Here is a 23,869-nt window from a genome sequence, read left to right on the forward strand (position 1 = left end):
TGCACTCAAGTGTTTATAAGGTAAGAACATTATGAGATGTTGAAAGTTAGTGTTCCTTGAACTCCCCAGGAAAATCCAAGAGCAAGAAGAAGGAAAGTACATTGAAGTTTGTTTGTAATTTCTAATAATTTAATTCCATTGTGTCCAGTTTCACCCCTATATAAGGGAAAGGACTATATCTGACTGATTTCTTTATTTCTAAGACAGAAATGGATAAGTCTTTGATATTCTCTATACACTTCTGTATTATGAATGAGCTTACAATTTTACTGTTACTCATCCTGACATAAGCTTTATTTGCAGTTTCCTTCAGTATGCTGTCTCAAATCCTAAAATACAAGAGAGATCCCTGTTTCTTATAAGCAGCAACTCACATGCTGACAATAGATATCACACTGGATCCTGAGGATTGGAGAAACTCACAGCTCTCGAGAAAGGAAGAAAATCACATGTAAAACCTAGGAAGAAAGACATTTAAAGCATACGATGGGGAAACAGTAGCCTAAATCGCCACATTGCCTGTGCTAACAAACTCAGAACAATGACTTAGTCTTTCTAAAGATCTTTGTTTTGCCTTTTAAAAAAAAAAATTGAGAGATTATCTCTATTATGCTGGCATGTTATCTGAATTCACAAAGCCCAACTTTACAATTTATCCATTTATAGAAGTATCAATGAATATCATACATAAATATTTTTCAGATGAACCCAAAATTTAATTCATCTAAATTCTGTTGCATGATTCACTTATATAACACTTTTTTCAAGTTTGATGCCTGAATAGCTATTAAATATAGCTGGTGGGCTGAAAGGTGGATAACAAAGAATCTAGGAATGCTGTTCTCCCGGGCAGTGACTACTTATGATATTTGGATAAAGAAAACCCCCTTTGTTTATATGATTTAAGGACATGTTAATAACAAATAGATCCATTATTATGTATAATAATACTCAAACGTTTTAGCCATGTCTTTTGTTTTAATTGTGCTTAATTAACACCAGGGTATTATACCAAGCAATGTGGAGATTTAGGCTACGCAATAGCAGTTATCATAATACAATGACAATGCTAACAGTGTATTAACTATGTTGCCTATATGCTGTTATAAGAATTTTATGTACACTGGCACATTTAATTTTCATAACAACTTAAAATATATTTTATTACTTCAATTTTTAGGTGAAAGTTTAAATAACTTACCTAAGAGAAGATGCATTTTAAGTAGTACTTGAATCTAAGTGCCTAGTATGAACATAACAATTCTAATATTGGTAACTCAATACTTTCATTGCCTAAATGTCTATTTGGATATGCTCAAATTTCCACTGAACTTTATATAGTATTTTCCAGGTAGTAATTTATGCTTGTGTGTGTGTGGGGGGGGGGGGTAGGTGGGTGTGTGGTGTATGATATATAAGCATATAATTCTCTGTTAGATTATTGCATACCTTTCAGAGAAGAGGTCATAATACATGAGATGTATCATTTCATCATCCATAGCACAAAAGAATCTCAAAAGTTGAGAATAGAAACAAAGGGTAACTTCAAGGAAGGGATAGTAGACCATCTTACCCTCAACAGAACAATGGATATCAGCCACACACTTTTCTATATCTTCAAAATATTAATTGTGTTATAAGCAATTATAATTTGATTTATTTTCAATGACTTCTTGTTCTTATATACAGAGAGTGTTTGCCAATGAATAGATAATGAGACTGAGTATTATTTTATTTTTTTCTTACAAAATAGCTAGACAATTTTTGTGTTTAGGGGAATGTCCAATGGGAAATGCTTTTTCTTTTCTCTCATCATGAAGGTTAAAAAGACACTCTTGGTAGGTTGCTATTCATGCCCTACTCTACCATGGGTTGCTGGCTAAGAAACACTCTAAACAAGTCACCCACATAACATCAGGGAATTTTAGGTCATGAGACTCTGTGGTAAGTACTCTCACCTCAACTGTAATTTGCCCATAGACTTTCAACTCTGAGTGTCTGTTTATATTCAGATTAGAAATAGTGGATATATAAGCAAATCTTGCTGGGCCTACTATATGCAAAGTGAATAAATAAGACCTCACAACCTAATTTATGAGTGGCAGAAACTAATAATCTATAACCAAAAAAAAAATTTTAAAATAGCCACTGAGGTAATGTTCAAGCACCAAGGAACAAAGCTCACCATCCAAGATAGATCAGAGACCAAGACAGAGCATTCAGAGCCTTCACAGAAGAAACATTTTGTGTCTGGGTCTTACAGAATTTGTCATCAAGCCAACCAAGAGAACAGGGAGAAAAATATGCAGACATGAAAAACATATCTTGCCAGAAGAAAACTAAAACAATCCAAGCAATTTCAGTTGTGTAGAAAGCAGCTCCTAGAAACTACTTACAAACTCCAGCAGAGCAGAAGGCTTCTCATCCATTTCCAGCAAGTTTATAAATCCCACATGGGACCCTCTTCATTCATCCACTGAGATTATGAACTTGGGGCAGCCATGGTAAAATTCATCCAGCAAAGTTTTTAACCCCTCAGCCCTCTTTCATTTACTTACAGTATCTTTATTCCGTTTTGCTGCCCCGCTGCTTGGAGTTCTGTTACACAGGGTGCTGTGGCTTTAAAAATGCAAAATGGTTGCCAGAAGAAACAGTTTTGCCATGAAGCAAATGTTCATACTCTGCAATGCTAATTTATGTCCTCTCTTATAGCTATACAGGTTGCTACGTGCAATGAATTAAATATTAGTAGAAATTATGTGATGAGATATTAGGGGGAGTTTTACTAAACAAAAATGTTTGAAAACAGGCGCAACCTCTATGTGGGTATGCTTTGCAACCTTGAAAAATTAAAAACAAAAAGAACATGAAAGTTTTCAGACAATTCGAATGATTGTAAACCCTGCTATGCATAATGTCCTGCTTCTTACCGTGGTGTTTGGATACATAGACGTGTGTCTTAGTGGGAAAAAAATCCACCAGTCTCAATTTGTGACACGTAGGCATCAGTTTGTACATGCATCTATCATTAAAAAGGTTGGATTATTTCATGACCAGCAAGAAAATGTTTTCTACATGCACAATACAAATATAATCATATTTTACAATCCTAAGACTGAAACAAACCAGGAGATAGTGGCAACACTTCTTCACTTAGAAGCTGATAGCGTCAGCTCTTGAAGCAATTCAAACAAACATAGTAAGTATTCTGTCTATGTGATATTCAGGGGAAATCTCCCCCCAACAATAACAACATTCATTCTTGTGAATGAATCAAGAAACACTATTTTAAAATGTTTGCACATGGTTTTGTTTTACCTCTATGCTTTTCTCAAGAATTGCTGCCCTAGGAGTTGAAAGACAGTTTTATGTGGCATTTGACAATAGAGAATGAGGCTCTACCAGCCAAGAGGGGCAATGAGCTCACTGACTTGCTGGGATTCTAGAAGTGGGAAATTACCTTAATACTGTTGACTATTGCTGACTTTACTTGTACCGACACCTCCGAGGCTCTGAAAGTTGCCTTGCTCACATCCTATGCTCCTGGTGTCAAAGCACACACTCAAGCTTTAGTTGCCAAGAAAGAAGCAAAACTTTATTTTAATGCCCAAAAGTCTTAGCTCCTGTCAAAGATATTCATTTAACACTCACAGTTTTCTATGGCAACTTGAAGATTTTGTCTTAAGGAGGGGGGCTGCCAGAGATGGAGTGAAGAGGAAAAGACTTATCTGAAGGAGCCTTGCAGTGTTCCATACCCCCAAAAGCAAGTTATGAAAGAAAAGTGCTACTTAAATATTACTTACAAGACCCAAGCTTACTCAGGATGTGACAGGGATATCTTGAATAATAAGATCATTACAGTTCACTAACAAAGGAGATCTTTTCAAAGGATAAAGTGGGTGGTTTTTAATACTTTCTTCCATGAAAATAACTAGTTCTCAGTATTATTTCTTATTTAATATCTGCCAGTTACAGCTAATAAATTTCACAGTAAGAAAAATATCAGTATTTATTATAAACTTTGGACTTCCATAATATACCAAGCATACTAATATCACATTCAAAGCATTGTTATTCCAAAGTATATGTGTCATGTCATACCAATATATATGTAGATAGATAGATAGATAGATAGATAGATAGATAGATAGATAAGCATATAACACTTCAAGACATTTTTACATAAGTAACCAAAAATTTTAGTAAATAATTGTTATATGGTCAAGTAGTATAAAGAATCCAACCCCTTCCAGTGATTAAAAAAAAAGAAATAAAAAAGAAACATAGAAACAAGAAAAGCCATATTCCTACAGTATGTTCATTACAGGCCATTTATCATGTCCCATGCTGCCCCAGTCTCCCTGATGACTTCGATGGTCTTATTTGTGTCATTCTGAAGCTCGTCCAAGAACACAGAGAAGGACACAAACTTAGTTCATTGAGTCCTTTTTTTCTTTCCTTAGACTATTTTTAAAAACTGCATATTTTACACAATAAATCCTAATTCAGTTGATACTAGTTCATTCAAATAGCATCTGAATTTTAAAATTGGCTCCTTTTCAGACAATTAGTCAGAGTGCCAATTTCCCAGTCAAATAAAATCATTTTCCCATTAACATTTTTGGTTACATAATCTGCTATACAAATATAATACTATTAAAACTCAATGTGCAAATTAAGTCCCTAGAATATCTCAGTTGCTAATTTGGTCAGATAACTCCAAGCATACATTTTGCTGTCATTTAAATTGGAGATTTGTCTGGTGGCGGATTGCTTTCCAAGGGTGAGAATGTGGCTGAAGAGCCCAGTACATGTCTCAGCTTTTCCACACTTCACACACATGGAAGCCGTCTTTGGGCTGGGACTCTCTCCTCTGTCTGCAGAGCATATTGTACTTGCAGCCTTTCCTTTCCTCCTCGTAGGCTGCCAGACACACTTGCCCAGAAAGAGTCACTCAGTCTTTGATTTTTTTGCATGTAAGTTTGGCCTGTCTGATGTTGTTTGCATAGCCACGCCACACTGTTAGAAGTTGTGATTCAATGTGTCCTCCAAGCCTTTCTTTTGCCAGCCCTGCCTCCACCTCCTCACAATGCCCCATTTCAGCTCCCTGTGGAGCAGCTGACTCGGGCCTTAAGGGCCTTAATATGAATCATCCCCAAACTTTTCCTGGTTCCCATACTTGCTACTGTGCTGATCTTTGCCTCACCATTACCAACCCAGGTGGGGTAACTTTTAGAAATTCTGCTTTCACATTTATGTCACATATGTCTTGCAGGTGATGTAGGAAGCTGCCTGCGACATCTGTGACAGACCCAGATCTCTCAACCATATGGAAGGTTGGACAGTACTAAACATTTGATTGGATCCAGAGTTTGGTGCCACATTTGACTGCCAACCCCCCAAAAGGCACACAGGCCGTCTTGAGTGAGTTAGCAGCTCTTTGTTTCTCAAATTTGCAATGCAGGCCAGTTTTATTTCCAGCAACATCAATAATCTACAGACCATCAAGGATGAGGAAGAGGGTTCTTGTGTCACATAAACTGGAAGAGAAATTGTGGTTATTCCAATTTGGGGCACTGCTATCAAACAAATTACTTTAAGCTCTTTAAGTCAGTTTCCCTCACAGAATTATGACCATCACTACTACTTTTGTGGAATTAGTATATATTAAGAGAAAATAATGTATGTAAATAACATAGTAAAAAATATACTTAAGTGTTCATTTAGTGCTAGTGGTTAGAGGACACATGGAAAAACTGGGTTCTTACAGTGTAAGAACAGCTTCTGTGTATGATAAAACTACACTTTTACTTCATTGGTTCTCAATTTTACCTTATTGTTATCAAGTCTATTTTAGAAAATATAAGAAAGCTTTCAAAACTTTTTCACTACCAAGGGAAGATGGCATAGTTTAGAGTTTCTTACTTATTTTCCAAATAAGTACTGCTTATTTCTATTGATGTACAAAGGAAATCTGTACTCTAGTCTTGAATTTCCCAATTGCATAAGAGTTCTTGAAAACATTTAAACTTTTGCCCAACACTACAATTTTCCATGCATGTCCATCATTCTGTTAGTTCTGAAAACTCTAGTATAAATTGACATTCTAGACATTCAGTTTCATGCATTTGAACTAAGTTGGATAATTAAGCCATTATCTCTAGTTCTGTTTCTAAAACTGACTTGTCACTGAAATATATACCCTTACAATGTCTCCAAAACCCTTACAATATCTTCAGATAGAATCACACGGAACCTCACAGGCACGTGGTCTCCACAGGAGGAACCCTTTTATGTCTCTGTGTTCCTCGGAAGGACTTTTGTTGCCAGTGACTTTACTGTTTTATTGGGAATCCTTTTCACATTAACCAACCACTGCCCTCTGTAAAGATGATGTCTGCATTCTTGGGTACATGAGCAGACTATGTTTTTGCATGCTTGATCTGCAAATGTTGAAAATGGCTCCATTATTTCCTTGGCATCTGCTTTCCAGCATGTGAGTACCCTCCATTCATGCTGACACTATTTGTGATTTATTGCCCTCCACTACCATGAGAGACTCTCATAAGTTTTCAATTGCAGATCCTCATGAACTTTGCTTTCTTTTGTAGAAAAACATTTTCTTGTTTAAAAATAAACCACTGTAAAAGAACAGCAGCATTAAGTTTTATTGCTCTTTGTATTTTTCATTCTACATTTTACTAAAGACAGTGATACTATTCTAGTCCTCATTTTTTTCCTTAGGCCTTCTTCCCTTGCCATTTAGGGAGGATCATGATGTGGGATATTCTGTTAATGTCACTGTTACTAATGTATTTGCTCATTTAAACACACTCTGATCATAAACTTTCTATTACACTTATGATTGATACTTCCTGCCTGTGGACAACACAGAGTTGTATACTCATAAGTCTCTCTCACTGCAGCTTTTTCAAGTGATAAATGAACTTTCTAATTTTAATCTTCCTTTATCTTTCAGCTACACTCAACTTCAGAGTTCATATAGTCTCATATTTCTCCGTATTCCTTGAAGTACACTGGGTGATGTTGTGAAGTGAGTCTGCTTACGTATGCACTTAGTCACTATTTGATCTTGGAAGAAACAAATGAGTTCTCAAAGGATTGAAATGACTTTTACTTTATGAGTTCTTATACAAAATGGTAGAATTCATCACACTTCATCTTTATGAGTGGTTAGAATGAGATAACACATTAATTAGATTTTAGATTCCTAAAATATGGTGGCTTTCATCACTCACTCTGCTGTTAGATCTGTCCTATAATTAATAATGGGAACATTCAAGGCATAACTTACTTTTAACAAAGCTGTTGAATTAAATGTCTATACTTGATTCACTTGCATTTTATCACAAATACCATCTAAAAAAACCTCACTGAAGCCAATACCTTTACGATATCTTCTTTGGAAATTAAGATTAATATATAAAATATGGCTGATTGAGATATATTTGTATATCACATAATTTGTATACATGTGTTTGTATATATGAAAAGGCACTACATGATTTTATGTATATTCATGTAAATAACATTTGCATTGATATATGAAAGGTATATATCTATCTATACTTACTTAAATATTTGTGATTGTTTTCTAATTCTCTTCTCCATTATGTCTTCCTTAGAATAACTCAGCTCATATTGACATTTTAGATTTATATTAAGTCTCTGCATAACTGCTCATTTTGGTATCCACAATTCAATTATTCTATATAGTTATCTGGTCCAAATAAATGGTATATATCATAAACATGTATGAGATATACAAATATATATGTGTGTGTATATATATATATATATATATATACACACATATATATCACCTAATTTTGAAATTCATTAGTAGATTTATCTTTTTAAAATCTTTCATTGATCTTAGCCATTCTGACTGGTGTAAGGTGTAATCTCAGGGTTGTTTTGATTTGCATTTCCCTTATGACTAAGGATGCTGAAATTTCTCTAGGTGTTTCTTAGTCATTCCAGTTTCCTCACTTGAGAATTCTCTGTTTAGCTCTGTAGCCCATTTTTTAATAGGGTTATTTGGTTTTCTGGAGTCTAATTTCTTGAGTTCTTTATATATTTTGGATTTTAGCACAATATTGGATGCAGGGTTAGTGAAGATCCTTTCCCAATCTGTAGGTTGCCATTTTGTCCTATTGAAGGGTTCTTTGCCTCATAGAAGCTTTTCTGTTTCATAAGGTTCCATGTGTTAATTGTTGATTTTTAGAGCATAAGCCATTGGTGTTCTGTTCAGGAAATTTTCTCCTGTGCCAATGAGTTCAAGGCTCTTTCCCACTATCTTTTCTATTATATTAAGCGTATCTGGTTTTCTGAGGAGGTCCTTGATCCATGTGAACTTGAGCTTTGTAAAAGGTTGTAAATATGGAACAATTTGCATTCTTCTACATGCAGACTGCCAGTTATACCAGCACCATTTGATGAAGATGCTTTCCTCCTTACACTGTTTGGCTTTGGCATCTTTGTCAAAGAATAAGTGCCCATAGTTGTATGGGTTTACTTCTGAGTCCTCAATTCTATTCCACTGATCTACCTGTCTGTCTCTGTACCAACACCATGAGGTTTTTATCACGATTGGTCTGTAGTATAGCTTAAGATCAGAAATGGTGACTCCCCCAGGAGTTCTTTTATTTTTGAGAATTGTTTTCACTATTCTGTGTTGTTGTTGTTGTTATTCCAAATGAAGTTGAAAAGAATTGAATTGGCATTTTGAGGGAAATTGCATTGAATCTGTAGATTACTTTTGGTGAGATGGCCATTTTTACTGTTAGTCCTACAGACTTATGAGCATGGGAAAAATTACCATCTTCTTAGAACATTTTCTTTCTTTCTTTCTTTCTTTCTTTCTTTCTTTCTTTCTTTCTTTCTTTCTTTCCTTCCTTCCTTCCTTCCTTCCTTCCTTCCTTCCTTCTTTCTTTCTTTCTTTCTTTCTTTCTTTCTTTCTTTCTTTCTTTCTTTCTTTCTTCAGAGACTTGAAGTCCTTGTCATACAGATCTTTCACTTGCTTGGTTAGAGTTACACCAAGATATTTTATATTATTTGTGACCATGATAGAAATCAATCTGGAGGTTCCTCAGAAAAATTGGAAATAGCTTTACCTAGAGACCCAGCTATACTCTTTCTGGACATATACCTAAAAGATGCTCAACTATATCACAAGAATAGGTGCTCCACTATGTTCATAGCAAACTTATTTATAATAGCCAGAAGCTGGAAACAACCCAGATGTCTCCCAACCAAAGAATGGATGCAGAAAATGTAGTACATTTACACAGTGGAATACTACTTAGTTTTTAAAAACAAGGATATCATACATTTTGCAGGTAAATGGGTGGAACTAGAAAATATCATCTTGAATAATGTAAACCCAAACCCAAAAGGACATACATGGTATGTATGCATTGATAAGTAGATATTAGCCAAAAAGTTCAGAATATGCATGATAAAACTCACAGAACATATGAACATATGAAGGCCCAAGCATGGATACTTCAATTCCACTTAGAATGGGGAACAAAAAAAATTAGTGGGAGGCAGAGGGAAGGAGGGATCTGGGTGGGAGAGAGGGGAGAGGAAAGGAGGCAGTATAAGGAATGGAGAGAGACAAGAGAGAAGCCCAGAGAGCTAGAAGGATCCATAGAAATATGCAGCAGGGTGAGGTGGGGAACAGAGGGAACCACTAGAAAGTCCCAGATACCAGGGATGTGGGAGGTTCCCAGGACCCAATGGAGATGACATTACTTAAATGTCTAACAGTGGGGATATAGAACCTGAAGAGACCATGTCCTATAGATAGGCATGGCTCCCATTTGAGGGATGTGGTCACCTAACCATCTAAAAATCTTTACCTCAGAATTGTTCCTGTCTAAAGGAAATGCAGGACAAAAATGAAGCAGAGTCTGAAGGAAAGGCCATCAGAGACTGCCCCAACTTGGGATCTATCCCATCTGCAGACATCAAACCCCAACACTACTGCTGATGCCAAGACGCACTTGCAGACGGTAGCTGGCTGCTGTCCTCTGAGAAGCTCTGTCAGCGCTGACTAAAACAGATGCAGATACTTATAGGCAACCTGGACTGAACCCAGGGACCCCTGTTGAAGGTTTAGGAGAAGGGCTGAAAGAGCTAAAGGGGATTGCAATCCCATAGGAAGAACAACAGTATCAACTAACTGGAACACTCAGAGATCCCAAGGATTAAGCCACCAAACCAAGAGCATACATGGGCTGGTCTGTGGCCCCTGGTATATATGTAGCAGAGGACTTCCTTGTCTGGCCTCAGTGGAAGGGGATGTGCTTGGTCCAGTGAAGGCTTGATGCCTGAAAATAGGGGGATGCTAGAGGGGTGAAGTGGGAGCGGGTGGATATGGAAGCACCCTCTTAGAGGCAAAAGGGAGGGGGAGGGGGTGGGAGCTCATAGAATGGGAGACCAGGAAGTAGACAACTTTTGCAATGTTAATAAATAAAATAATTAATAAATAAAAAGGGAAAAATAAAATCAAATCTTATTTTGTTCAGATTTACTACAAACATAATCTTTCTGTTATTTTTAAATATTTATCACCAGTTTTTGACACATCATCTGATTTTCAAATAATAGTCAACAACATAATAATAAAAGGTTTTTCTTTCTTGGTAGACTATCCTTACGTGTGAATATGATGGCCCTATATTGGAGAGAGAGAGCGAAACCCAGAAATGTCCTAAAAGCCTTCCGTTTCCTTCTCAAAGCAATAGAAATAATGATCTTTCTATCAGATTCCTTCTAATACCATATACTTCTTGAATATGACTAAGTTGCAGCCAGCCATTTTTCTATCTCAACAGACAGGAAAATTCAATATAATATGGGAAACCTTATCAACTGGCTATATCAACATGTACAAAATTCGAAGTCACTTCTGAGCAGAGGACATTAAGACTGCCTAAACCTGCTTGAAGTGATCAAATCATTTCCGTTTCTGTGATCGCCCTCCAACCCAAGAATATTCAGGAATGTATTGAAGTTGAAATCAAAATTCAATTATCAGAAAGTTTAATTCAAACTTTCTACTTGCTCTAAGCAAGACGAAGCTGGCTCTGCATAGAACAGGCAAGTCCTAACCCAGAAGATGAGTACACTTGGATCCTAAGCCTTGCTTTGGGATTCTACGAGGCTCTGCAGATCAGGATACTATCCAACTCTCATATAAGTTACCAGTGAATTGATGGGTCTTGGTTTTGTTCTAATCTGAAATTTCTTTGCAGTAAATGGATTGTTAAGTCTTTTAGAATGGAAAACAACTTGACAAGGTCTAGTCTAACAGTCTTCCTTTTATATGTTAGTTGTCTCACTGGTTGTGCTCTTTATCTCTTTCTTTTGTTTCAGGAATGTTCTGATTAATTTTTAAACATATTGTTTGCTTGCTTGTTTGCTTGCTTGTTTGTTTGTTTTTTCCAATGCAAAAGCAAGAGGTTTATTTTGCAGTGCATCGGGGTCTACCTTCAATTAGTTCCTCAAGATGAATTACTAAGAAGATGACCCCGAATGGCTATTAAATAGAGGTTTTATATTTTTTAGGGGCACAGATTACATCAGCAAGGTTACAATTCAAACTTATTGGCTAAGCCTATTGACCCTTAAATCTATTGGCTAGCAAGCATGACACACATTTGAACTCTACCTGGGACTTCTCAGAGGGTCAGGTAGTTAAGTACATTCTGAGAAATTAGAATGGAGAATGGAATTTGGCCTAGCCTTGACTCCAGGCAGGACAGAGAAGCTATAAGGAGGGTGTAGGGCTGGAAAATCCCTTAGGGTTCCTCATTCCCCCCTTTTTCTTGTATAAGCTCCAATCCTGGAGCTACATTCAGGGGTTTTGAGTAACTAACTCATATTCTTCGGGTCCTGTGCTCAGGGTCTCATATTATTAGTGCAGGACCATCAGCTGCACTGCTTCTATTCTTTCTTTTATGAAGGCTATAAGCTGGTTCAATATGCAGAGTCCAAAGTTCAACAATAGCAGGAGAACAATGAAGGGTCCTAATAAGGTGGATATGAGGGAGGTTAACCAAGGGGACAAGTTAAACCAAGACTCAACCCTCTCTGACTCTGTTCTCTTTCTCTCTTCAGCTTGGCTAGCCCTAATCTCACCTTGGCCATTGAATCTTTAATTACCCCAGGAATGGTCTCCAGTATGAGTTTCCCAATGTTTCACACCCCCAGGTAGCACAGAAAAAGTGGTTGGCCCCCTAACACTGATGGGCCTGCTGCTGGCTTCTCCCATCTCGGGGGCACACATATATGGGGGTTTCTTAAAGGACACTCCTCAACTTTAGGTGTCCTGTCTGCACCCTAAGACCCACCACCCTCCAAGGTCGCTACTGGGACACAGTTTAGAGTCACATGTCCCTCATCTCCCACATTCGGGCAATCCCTCCCCCTGTGTTTCCAGGGCAGGGACATCCCAGGAGTCAAGGCCCACTGCTAAATTCCAGAGATCAAGGACAAGGTCTGGCCACCATATATAATGTAGGTGTTCCTATGTAGTGGTCCAAGCCGCATCCCCAGTGACTGAGAACACCTGCCAAGTCATCCTGGTAGGGTTGTGGGGGCTGCTGAGGCTCAGCGCTGGAATGTATACCACAGCCATCTCAAGGTTTCTCTGGCCTTGCAGAAGGGTGTTGCTTGGGTATCTGGCTGCTAAATAGTTGGCGTCAGACACAGATGCTGGTCTGATGTGAATCAGGCAGTTACTCCATCCACTTTAACAGAGGTCAGGGTGGTCACCAACACCCGGAATGGCCTTTTCCACTTTGCATACAAGTTTTCAGCATGATGACTCTTAACATATGCCCAATCTCCAACTTGGTACTTCTGGGGTACCTGCATTATCCAGGCCACTAAGTTTAGGCCACAATTCTTGGTGGCTGATCTGGAAAGCTTGTGATGGAGCCATAAGACCTCTGTCAGCCTGAGAAGTCACTCTGGGGGAGGGGGAGGTCACTTACAGTGATATTTTCAATAATGTATAACATCTTGAATAACAAAAATTTTTACAAGTATACACTTTTTCTTTCATGTATGTTACCTACCATAATTCATGTTTTAAAATTCAGTTCAAGGTTCTTTAATTTTTTTCTTTGAAAATATAATTACTTTTTTCACATATCTTTAAGGGGAAATGTTTATTCCATTCTCCTAAGCATTTTCTATTTCCAAAGTTCTTCATTGTTAACTGTTGCTCAAGTTTCTCCGCACCACGTGAACTCTGCTGTTGGAGCTTTCTAGTCAATTTACAACATTGCAGATGTTCTAGGATTTCATTTTTTCTTCCTATTTTCCATGTGTTTTTATTTGCTCATTTATTTGATTTAATCTTCTTTCCCTTGGTTCATTAGTCATATTTCTGTAGTTTATTTATATGCATTCATGGTCTCTATTGAGCCATACTGATTGCTAAGCTTCTTTCCTGCCTAGTTTGGGATGCTCCAACACATGGGTCTGTAAATTCTAACAATAGTGGTCCCTTCCCTTAATAAACATTGTCCCTTGATTCAGACTCACAGTGTTAATTTTTTTCTTTGGTTTCCATTCTTCAGTTGTGGGCCAGAAAGAATTACCTTCAGTCAGAAAACCTACCATAAGTGTAATTCCCAGCTCTTTTAAACAATTATCCATCCTAGTGTTTTTTTGCTTCTTTAATTTAAAAAAAAAAAACCAAAAACATTGTTTGGGGACTGAATTTCATGTATCCCTGCATTATCTTGAACTCATTATGTAACCAAAGGTGACCTTGAAATCTCATCACTTCCTCTATGCTTACAGACATACATCTTCCTACTAGGTTTTCATTCAGAAACTTTTTAAGACTTTTACTTTCCCTATAAAATCTAATTTGTTGACTGCTAGTTGCATTTGAAGATAACTAGAATTTGATTCCTACCTAATCACAGGGTAACTCACAGCTATCCTTAATTCTAGCTCTAGGTGAATTGGTGCTGATGCCTTCTTTTGGCCTCCATTAGCATCAGCTGATACACAGACTTACTTATAAACAAAATACATAGGACAGTCCAATACTATTTTACAAAGTTTTCTTCAAATAGGAAATTTGAGGAAGGCCGGCTCTTTAACTCTAATTAGACATTGAGATAATTTGGACTGCATTTCAAATGTTGTGAGAGCGGGACAGTCTCTGAATCCCCCTTACTCCTGCAACATAGACAGTTATGTGTAATTCTCCATTGCAACCCTAGATGCATTGAGGTATTTGATTATTTTCAAGATCCCTCTTCATTGGCAGGACCTTTCCTCCTACCTTACTGGTACTTCAGCAGCATTGTGAAACTGAAGAAGTATGGTGTAAAATACATTTTTCCTTGATTTTGTATCTTCCAGTTATGGGCCTATAAATCTCTCCAGTAAAATGCCACTGACTGCCAGTAACCTCAGTAATGCTTGCTTTTTTTCTAAGATCTTTGTCCTTCAAAACCTGGCTCTTTTTACTGTTAGAAGACAGTTTCCTTTTGTATTTAATCCAACTTCTTTTTATCATTCACCATGAAAAGCTTTTTCTTGACAATAGATCCTGTATCATTATTCATAAAAATTCAGTGAATCTTTCTGTCTCTTTTAAACTACAGTTGTTGGATATGGTAGGTGACAAGTTATAGATAGACAGACATATAGATAGATAGATAGACAGATAGACAGATATCCTATGTTCTTCATTGTCTTGAATTGTTTCAGTACTCCCAGTCAACTCTCAGTATATATTAATGTTCTTACGCTTCTTCTACCATCTCATCCCCCTATAAATAAAATGGAACCACATAGTTCTAAAGACAGACATGCATCAATCTCTTCAATTATTCTCATCTTAATTCATCAGTTATTCTATGTCCAGATATGCACTTGAAATTTTAAAAACATTTTTTTTTCCTTTTCTGGCCCTAATCTCATATGATCCAAATGTAATCAACTATTCTTCAACAAATATATTCTCAGTTCTATATCTCACTGATGACAGAGGCAAAGCGTGAATGTCTTCCTACCCTCAGCTCTACTATGAGCTCCTTGTTAGCAAAAGCTATTCCTTCTTCTTAACAAAGATTCCTTTTACTCAAGTTCAATACTATGGAAGTAGGAAACCTGATATACGTGCATTTGGTCATCAGCAAAGCTCAAAAATAACTGGATTATATTTAGTTGACTGGGCAAATTAGCTTCTTATTTTGTTCTGATTTCCCAAACATAATCAGAATACAACAAGGATACTAAATTATTACATAGACATTCCTCTGTCTGTCATCTCTCTGTCTATTGGTCTATTTATCTATCTACCATTTCCAACAAATGGAGTCTAAAAGAGGATCACAGATTGAATTTTTTGTTGTTTTTTTTTTGTTGTTGTTTTCTTGTTTTAGTTTATTTGTTTGTTTGTATGACAATAAAGGATCTGTTGTCAGAAAAACTTTGCATGGCTTGTATTCCAAGACACAACTCCAATACTTTATGTGCCAAGAAGAAATTCATTACCAGGGTATTGCAAACTATTGTGGAATTATATATTGAATATAATTCAAGCTTTAAATTCAAAATATTAGAATATAAACAAAATAATTAAAATGAAAGGATAACTATCTTCTTGGAAGCAAAACTATAAATGCTTTTTATCTGTTAATGTAAAATTTCCTATTCTTATCACTTTGAATTTCCTCTGGAAAACATTCCCTTCTCTGATGGTTTATCACATCCGCCTAACAGATCAATCACTAAGGAATAGAGCTCTTTTTTTTTTATTGACTGGCACAGCATAATATAATAACTCTAATAACATAAAGAAAATGGAATTGTTTTATTTTTTATTTTTTGATCGGGACAGTCTTTTATTATCATTTTCTCCTCTTTTCCTATCTCTGGAATCCTTTCTTCTGTCCAATGACATATAATTTTAATAGAAACTATTAGTAATATTTGAAGGAAAGTGATAGCACCAGAAATTAATTTTAATCTCTAAGCATTACCAAGCATTGAAATTCATACACACAAACACACACACACACACACACACACACACACACACACACACAAGAACCCTAAGCGACTAATTGGCAACGGTTAACAAACAAGCAAGTAGACACAGAGAAAGGAATAGGTTGAACCACTCTTTCCTCTTATGCAAATCCTGGCTGTGCAATTCCTACTGCTTCACTTAACATTGAGAATGTTAAAATGCTCTGGATCTACCCCAATTTTCACTCATAACTCCCCCCAAGAAGACATGATTTGTAGAAGTCATACCAGCCTTATTAGCAAATATTAGCAAATATTATTAGCAAATGCATTCCCACCATTTTTTTATAAATCAAAAATAACAGAAATAACATATGAAAACAACTGCACGAAATATTGTTCATTCCAACTAAGGAGAGATGGGGAAGGAGGAGGGGGGCCAAGCATGGCCCAGTGGGAGAACAGAGCTTCGGGTAAAGAAAGCCAAGCTTTGTGACAGATGGAAAGGTCTCAATGGATGAATGGTACTACTACAAATAAGTAGCAGGCAGCCAGAGGGAATCAAATAATGATTATGGAAGAAAAATGAGGGTTAAAAAAGATGAAAAGAATGTTTTGACTCAAGCTACAGATCCTATGTTAATAAAATTCCTTATTTTAAAAATATATTTAATTATAACCCCATAAGAGGTAGAAAATAATTCATGTCAAAAGGAGGAGACAGCTGACAAGTGAGCCTGAATGGACATTATAAAAAGCTCAACATGTCCTTGGAGAGGAAGGGATGCATTCCACAATTTGTAGTGGCATGCCCCCAAACCTGAACAGATTACTTTCTGACTATCAATATCTGTAACCACCAGAGGCCTGTTAGAGAGTTTTTTAAAAAATCAGCTTCAAAGAGATGTGGTCCCCAGCTTACATTTTATTTTTGCCAGTGGGTGCTGAGGTAAGAATTTTGGACAAGGCTCATTTTTCTTCTCTTTATAAGGCTGTGTATTGAATATGAAGCATCCTAGCATGTTCTGACTTTAGCCGGCTAGTTGGATCCTGTTTATAGAAACTGGAAAGCGGGGCTGGCCTGCTCACAAGCACAGAGCCAGGCAAGAGACATGTAGCACAATGCAGTTCTGGTCATCCTAGACTGGTTCCCAGTAGCAGGAGCTCAGTCAGATCTCCTAACACTGAAATGGAACATACCATTTGGCACTCTGCTTGAAACCCTAGAACATTTTAGTGTCCCCCCCTTTTTTTTGCAATATACTTGGATATTAGGGAATGAAATAAACATTTATTTTCATCTCCCTTTCCATTTTGAAATACTTTGAAGTTTATTTCTAACAATGCACCAAATTAAAAACAAGCAAACAAAACCTGTAATATTCCTATGCCTCACCAACTGTACACTATGCACTACAAACGCAAAACAACTGTTTTCATGAGGCCAACTACAGAACTGAATTCCAAGTCACATGCTTTTACATTCTACATGCATAATTTTGATTCACTTTAGCTTACAGACATCTCAGCACATCAGAATCAGAAGACACGGAAAAGCTGTGAACCTGTAGTAGAAGAGTTCTTTTATAAAATGTTGCATTAGGCCTCATTCAAATTCATTAAAATAATTTACATTGTGGCCAAAATAATTTTTCTAAGTATTAGGAATAAAAAGATCCCTGAGAAGGAAGAACACATTTTTCGACTCCTCCTACTTAATCTGCAACCTTCCTGTCTAACTGGGCATTTACATGATACGAGGGAAGGAAAGGGAAGAGAAAAGCCTGCCAGGTGTGCACTTGCCAATTACCCACTAGCCCAGTGCTGCCCTGCCACGTGGTCAGAATAATCAAAAGGAAAACTCAGAGATGAAGCAAGAAAAAGCACCTGCTACCCTTGTAATGGTAGGAGAAGACTGACCCGCTGATTTCCATACACATGGACAGCACATGTCCTCTCATACTTCACGTATGTGCATGAAATAAAAAAAGGAATAAAATGTTAAAACTTTTAAAAGAGCATCTTTAGTCTTTTCCCTTAGTCTCTCGAATTTCAGGGTATAGGTAAGTATGGAGGGGAACAAAGTTAGAGGCTTTGAGATGACTCCTGTGGAGACCTCAGTGCAGAAGCTAGCTAATTGCAGAATAGAAGAAATCTTACAGTCAGTAAACAGATGCATTTAAGGACAGCACCTGGACTATGATAGGCAATATAGCTAAGTAATCAATTCAATTTCAACAACTGAAAATTAAATGACATTTTATACATTTCAGATTTCAGATTATTTATGCCTTTTAAAAATTTGTTCTGTTTCATATGTGTGTGTGACATGTCCTAGTGGTTCCCCACCCCCAATATTTCATCTCTACATTTCCATTTTGTAATCGGCAGAAGTTTAATCATGTAGGCTATGATACCTCGTATTTGAACATTCACAGTGTGAATTACATAAACAGCCCGAAAATTCCTAAAATGCAGATGGGTTGTAGGTTTAGTTTTGCTTGGCTTTTTCTCCAATCTAATTAATTTAACAGACCGTATTTATATACCAGGCCTATTGATATACTAAGATTTATTTTGGGAATTAGTTTCTACTGTTTTTCTATGTCCACATGCTTGTGTGCTGTGGGTTTCTGAGGCCAGTGGTAACTTTCTCCACCATCATTCCTCACCTCTATTTTTCAGACAAAGACTCTAACTGAACTTGGAGACCATCATTATGTCTAAGATGGCTGTACAGTGAACATCCAGAACCTACCTTCCTCCACCACTCCAGCCCTGCAGTTATCATATCCATGGGCCTGACACTGGAACTTGAAGTTCTCATTTGTGCACCAAGAACTTTAAACATTATAAGCTCTTGGGTTCTTCCATTGTTTCACATAACAAATTATGTTGCAGAGTTTTCTCAGCATAGAAAAGTTTACAATTGCTTAGAAAGATAAATGATGACACAAGAAAGCAATATTTTTCAAGTTCTGATTTGTGAAGTCCTAAGGTTTCCCCAGAAATTTTGATAGGGTTCATTTGGTGAATTTAATAATAGTAGAATTTGTCTTTGCATATGGATTGCATTATAGATGTGAAAAAATTGAAGCATGGAATAATGCCATGTGATGATAAGGCCAGTTTTATGGAAAACATGGAAACTAACTAAGTGAGGAAAAAAAAACTTCAAGGAACAATGTCCACTGGTAATGAGACTGCAGAATCACCAGTGTGTGTTGTGGAATAGACTCCACTCAGAGATAGCTGCGCATTGATGAGTGGCCTGCTCCAAGCTCTGGATAAAAGCAGTTCTTTTCCTTCTCACTGACTTGAAACCAAATCTCTGGAGAACTTGAAACAAAGTAAAGAAACAATAAAAGGGAGGGAGAACTTGTAGAGACCATATCCAGAGGTTAGGTAAGGCCCCTGGTTGAGGGATGGAGTTACCCACTCATCTCCAAAATTTTAACCCAGAATGGCTCCTGTCTAAAGGAAATACAGGGACAAAGTGTGGAGCAGAGACTGAAGGAAAGTCTATTCAGAGACTAACCTACCTGGGGATCCATTGCACATGCAGACACCAAACCCAGACACTATTGTGGATGCCAAGAAGTGCTTGCTGACAGAAGCTTGATATAACTGTCTCCAGAGAGGCTCTGCCAGAGACTGACCAATACAGAGTCAGAAGCTCACAGCCAATCATTGGACTGAGCACAGGTTCCCCAATGGAGTAGTTAGAGAAAGGACTGAAGGAGCTGAAGGGGTTTGTAACTCAATAGGAAGAACAACAATATCAACCAACCAGACCCCCCTCCACCAGAGCTCCCAGGGACTAAACCACTAACCAAAGAGTACACAAGGAGGGACCCATGGCTCCAGCTGCATCTGTAGCAGAGAAGAGCCTTATCTGGCATCAGTAGGAAGAGAGACCCTTGGTCCCGTGAAGGCTCCGGCTCCATGCGCCAGTGTAGGGGAATGACAGGATGGTGAGGTGGGAGTGGGTGATTGGAGGGGGAACAACCTCATCGAAGCAGGGGGGGGTGGATAGGGGGTTCCAGAGGGGAAAGATGGGAAGGGGATAACATTTGAAATGTAAATAAAGAAAATAGCCAATAAATAGAAAGAAAGAAACAATTGGACTTCCCTTTTAATCGACTTGGGACATTTGACTCCAAAAACAAAGAGAAGACACTGTGAGATATGGGTTTTTTAGATGGCCATTCCTCACTTTAAGGGCAGACATTGAGGTACTTCCTGCTTGGAAATTAGGAAACTGGAGTGGTACTCACTCAGACCTCGGACTGACTACAGGTTTGAACTCTGTATTGCAGAGCAGACTCAGCCTGTTGTTTTGTTTTGTTTTGTTTTGTTTTGTTTTGTTTTGTTTTGTTTTCGAGACAGGTTTTCTCTGTGTAGCCCTGGCTGTCCTGGAACTCACTTTGTAGACCAGGCTGGCCTCGAACTCAGAAATCTGCCTGCCTCTGCCTCCCGCGTGCTGGGATTAAAGGCCTGTACCACCACGCCCGTCTCAGCCTGTCATATGGAGAGTTCCTATTAACTGACAGCTTTTATGAGTTCTGAAGCATTGCTTAAAAGATCTATTGTTAGAGCCACTCTGCTCTAATGGGAGGATTGCAGGGAAATACAGGTGAAGCGACTGGGACATCAGATTAACAAATGTGTGATGGAGAGTTGGAAAAACAGAAGACTGGAGGAATGCATGTACTGGGGAGAGAGGTGTGAGAGAGAGAGCTGAGGACAACAGTGGGGTCAGTGAGGTGGTATGCTACAGCCTGGAGCTTACACAATATGAGGCCTACGATAAGGAAAAGTTTACTTCCTGAAATGGACCTCATGGAAGGACCACTGAGTTCCATGCCACTGAGGGCCAAGTGTAGGTCAGTGGTCCTGATACGGCTGGAGGCCTGGCAGATCTCCTAAACTGTATTACTACTGAACACCAACCATGAAGGTATCCATGGTCTATGCTGCTATGGCTTAAAGCCATCTTGAGGCCACCCTTCAGGGTCCATACCAATTTGAGTGGCCTGTATTGCCACCAGAGGCCATGGTGATGTCCGGGCTTATGTAGCCACTGAGGGCCATGTGTGGTTGGGTGTTGATGTCCTTGGCCCTTGTTACCACCATAAGCCATGGAGATCTCTGTGGTGGATGCTGCAGCCTGAAGCCATGTTGATGTCTGCAGGGAGTGCTGCCGAGGACAGAAACTTGGGGTTCTGGGGCATATTGATATAAGTGGCCTATGCTCCCACATGAGTCCATATTGATGCTTTGAAAGGCCTTATCTGGGTCTGTGATCCTACTGTAATTTGAGGCCTGAGCTGTCACCAGAAGCCATGTGGAGGCCCATGGTAAAGAGCAAGGCTACTTTCGCAGTGATATTGATTGCTGCAGACACAGAGTTTAGAAAGAGTGACATGGTAACCTTTTCATGAAAACCTCTATCCCCACCCAAACCCCAACCTCCCCACCCTTCCCCCCCCCCAAAAAAAAGTAACAGCCTGGATAGGAAGCCACCGAAGAGAACTCTTTTAAAAAGTATAATAAGAATACAGAGGTGTATCTTTTAATAATTATTGGCTCCCAGCGAAGGGCTCAGTTATACTGAAGGGGCTGGCCAGGCTCCATTAAGTATACAGATAAGGCAAATTGGACTTGTTTTATTTTGGGATGAGAAGGGTACATGGCAGGTGGTGGGCATGGAGGATTGGGAAGTGAGTGCTTATGGGTGTATTAGGTGCCATTCCTAAAGAATCAATAAAAACTATTTTGTTTGGAAAAAAGAACTATACGTTTTGAGAAACCGCTATGAATGTGGTTGTGCAGCAAAAACAGAGAGCGGCTCAGTGCAGAGCTGAAGAGGCACTAGCATAACAGCTGTTATCATCTTACCTTATATTGAAGAATGAAAAATTACTGGCCTCTTGTGAGAACATGAACTTTCACCTCGGAGCCCACCCCCTCCCATCTGGAAAACATACTTGAGAAAAAACATTTTCTGGAACAACCACAGAATGTTTCAACAGGCCAGATGTATTGCCAAACACAGGATATGACTCTTTGGTTGAGTAAACTTGTGGTTGTTAAACTTCCCCTATTCCCTCCCCATTCCCCCTCCCAGTTTGTGGTTTTTTCCTTTAAAAGCTTGTGAAAAATTTGAGTCGTCGTCGAGACTCCTCTACCCTGTGCAAAGGTGTATGAGTTTCGACCCCAGAGCTCTGTGTGCTTTCATGTTGCTGCTTTATTTCGACCCCAGAGCTCTGGTCTGTGTGCTTTCATGTCGCTGCTTTATTAAATCTTACCTTCTACATTTTATGTATGGTCTCAGTGTCTTCTTGGGTACGCGGCTGTCCCGGGACTTGAGTGTCTGAGTGAGGGTCTTCCCTCGAGGGTCTTTCATTTGGTACATGGGCCGGGAATTCGAGAATCTTTCATTTGGTGCATTGGCCGGGAATTCGAGAATCTTTCAATATAACTTTCTATTATTTTGTGCATATAGGGTATTTTATCTACATGTATGTATGTGCACCATGCATGTGTATGATGCCTGAGGAAGTTACTAGATCCCCTGGAATCAGAGTTAGAGACTGTTGTGAGCTGCCATGTGGGTTCTGGGAATCACATGTGGGTCACCTGGGTCGCCAGTGCTCTTACCTTCTAAGCCATATCTCTAGACCTCATTTCTTTTAATTTTACATAGCAATCTAAGTTTTATAGATTGAAAAAAATATGACTTATGTACAGTCAGAGAATATCAAAGGTTCAATCATGAATCTATTCCTCTGACATAAGTTTATTCGTATGCATCTTATGCCCAAACATAGGGCATTTCACAGGAAACGGCTGCTTGTTTGTGGGGCATCCATACAACTACCAAACCTACATCTAAGCATTTTTATGCATCATTTTCTATGGCGACCAAGTATTATCCCTGTCCCCATTTTAAATAAATATACAAAATAAACATTTATTTGAATAATTCAACATGAGAAGTAGCCAAACTGGCTAAAAAAGAGGTAAGGGAATAGCATGTATCTGAAGATGAATAGAATCTCAAGGGACTCCCATTTTTTTAAGCATTTAGAAGTTATGATATCTGTGACGAGTTGGAGGCTGAACCATTTCCATATTTCCCATCTGTGATGAAACTACAGTGCCCAATTGTATTCTGAAAAGAACTTCCCTGGAAAGCCTGGTTTAAAAGCTCCCACCATATTGCTAGCAACCTGGTCATGTGGTCTCATGCCTAAATCAGTTCTTTCTACTCCCCAATAAGCCCAATATTATAAGATCCCGGGCAGTTTTCCTGAATTGCTAGCTAATTACAGGACCTATCCACAACAAACAGTGAAAAGGGAAAGAAAATAATCAGTTTATTCTTGGTTCGAAGCATTTACTTACGAAAGCAAAATTAGATATTGTGCATACTTCTTAGAGGGACTTGATTTCGCACTATTTTTTTTTTTCTGATCTGAAAACACTCAGTTTATTTGGAATCAGATTTAAAATTTCTCATTGTAATTAGACATATAACACACCAGCTCATATTTTCTGTTCAAACATTTGTTAATTTATCAACTTTTAAATAATTTGTATCCAAACTGGATTTCTTTGCTTTAGTACAAGACTTATGATTTTTTGTTTCTTTGTGTGTTTGCTCATTTTGATTTCTGTAGAATTCTAGAGAGTATTTCAGGCATTGTGGCCCCTACTATCCCTATCCCCATAACTGTTATAGATTCTGCCGCTAAAGCATGTTAGAAAACACAGATGAGTGTTTGAGTTCCATTAAAACTTTATATTTAAAATCCAGACATAGGCTGGG

General features: G+C 38.1%; 1 long non-coding RNA gene across 8 annotated transcripts in view; it reads right to left on the reverse strand.

Annotated features, from left to right (window-relative positions):
• Gm31145 overlaps nucleotides 1-7,429 on the reverse strand; it is a 145,238-nt gene extending 137,809 nt beyond the window's left edge. For 7 of the 8 annotated variants that reach the window (XR_881160.1, XR_881159.1, XR_390442.2 and 4 more), the window contains exon 1: nucleotides 2,397-7,429. This is a non-coding gene — a long non-coding RNA (predicted gene, 31145). The remainder of the gene's footprint in view (nucleotides 1-2,396) is intronic. The other variant, XR_390444.4, reaches the window with a different exon arrangement.
• Between the last annotated feature and the right edge of the window lie 16,440 nt (nucleotides 7,430-23,869).

This window comes from Mus musculus, chromosome 4, assembly GCF_000001635.26.
Source record: "Mus musculus strain C57BL/6J chromosome 4, GRCm38.p6 C57BL/6J".
Lineage (NCBI taxonomy): Eukaryota > Metazoa > Chordata > Mammalia > Rodentia > Muridae > Mus > Mus musculus.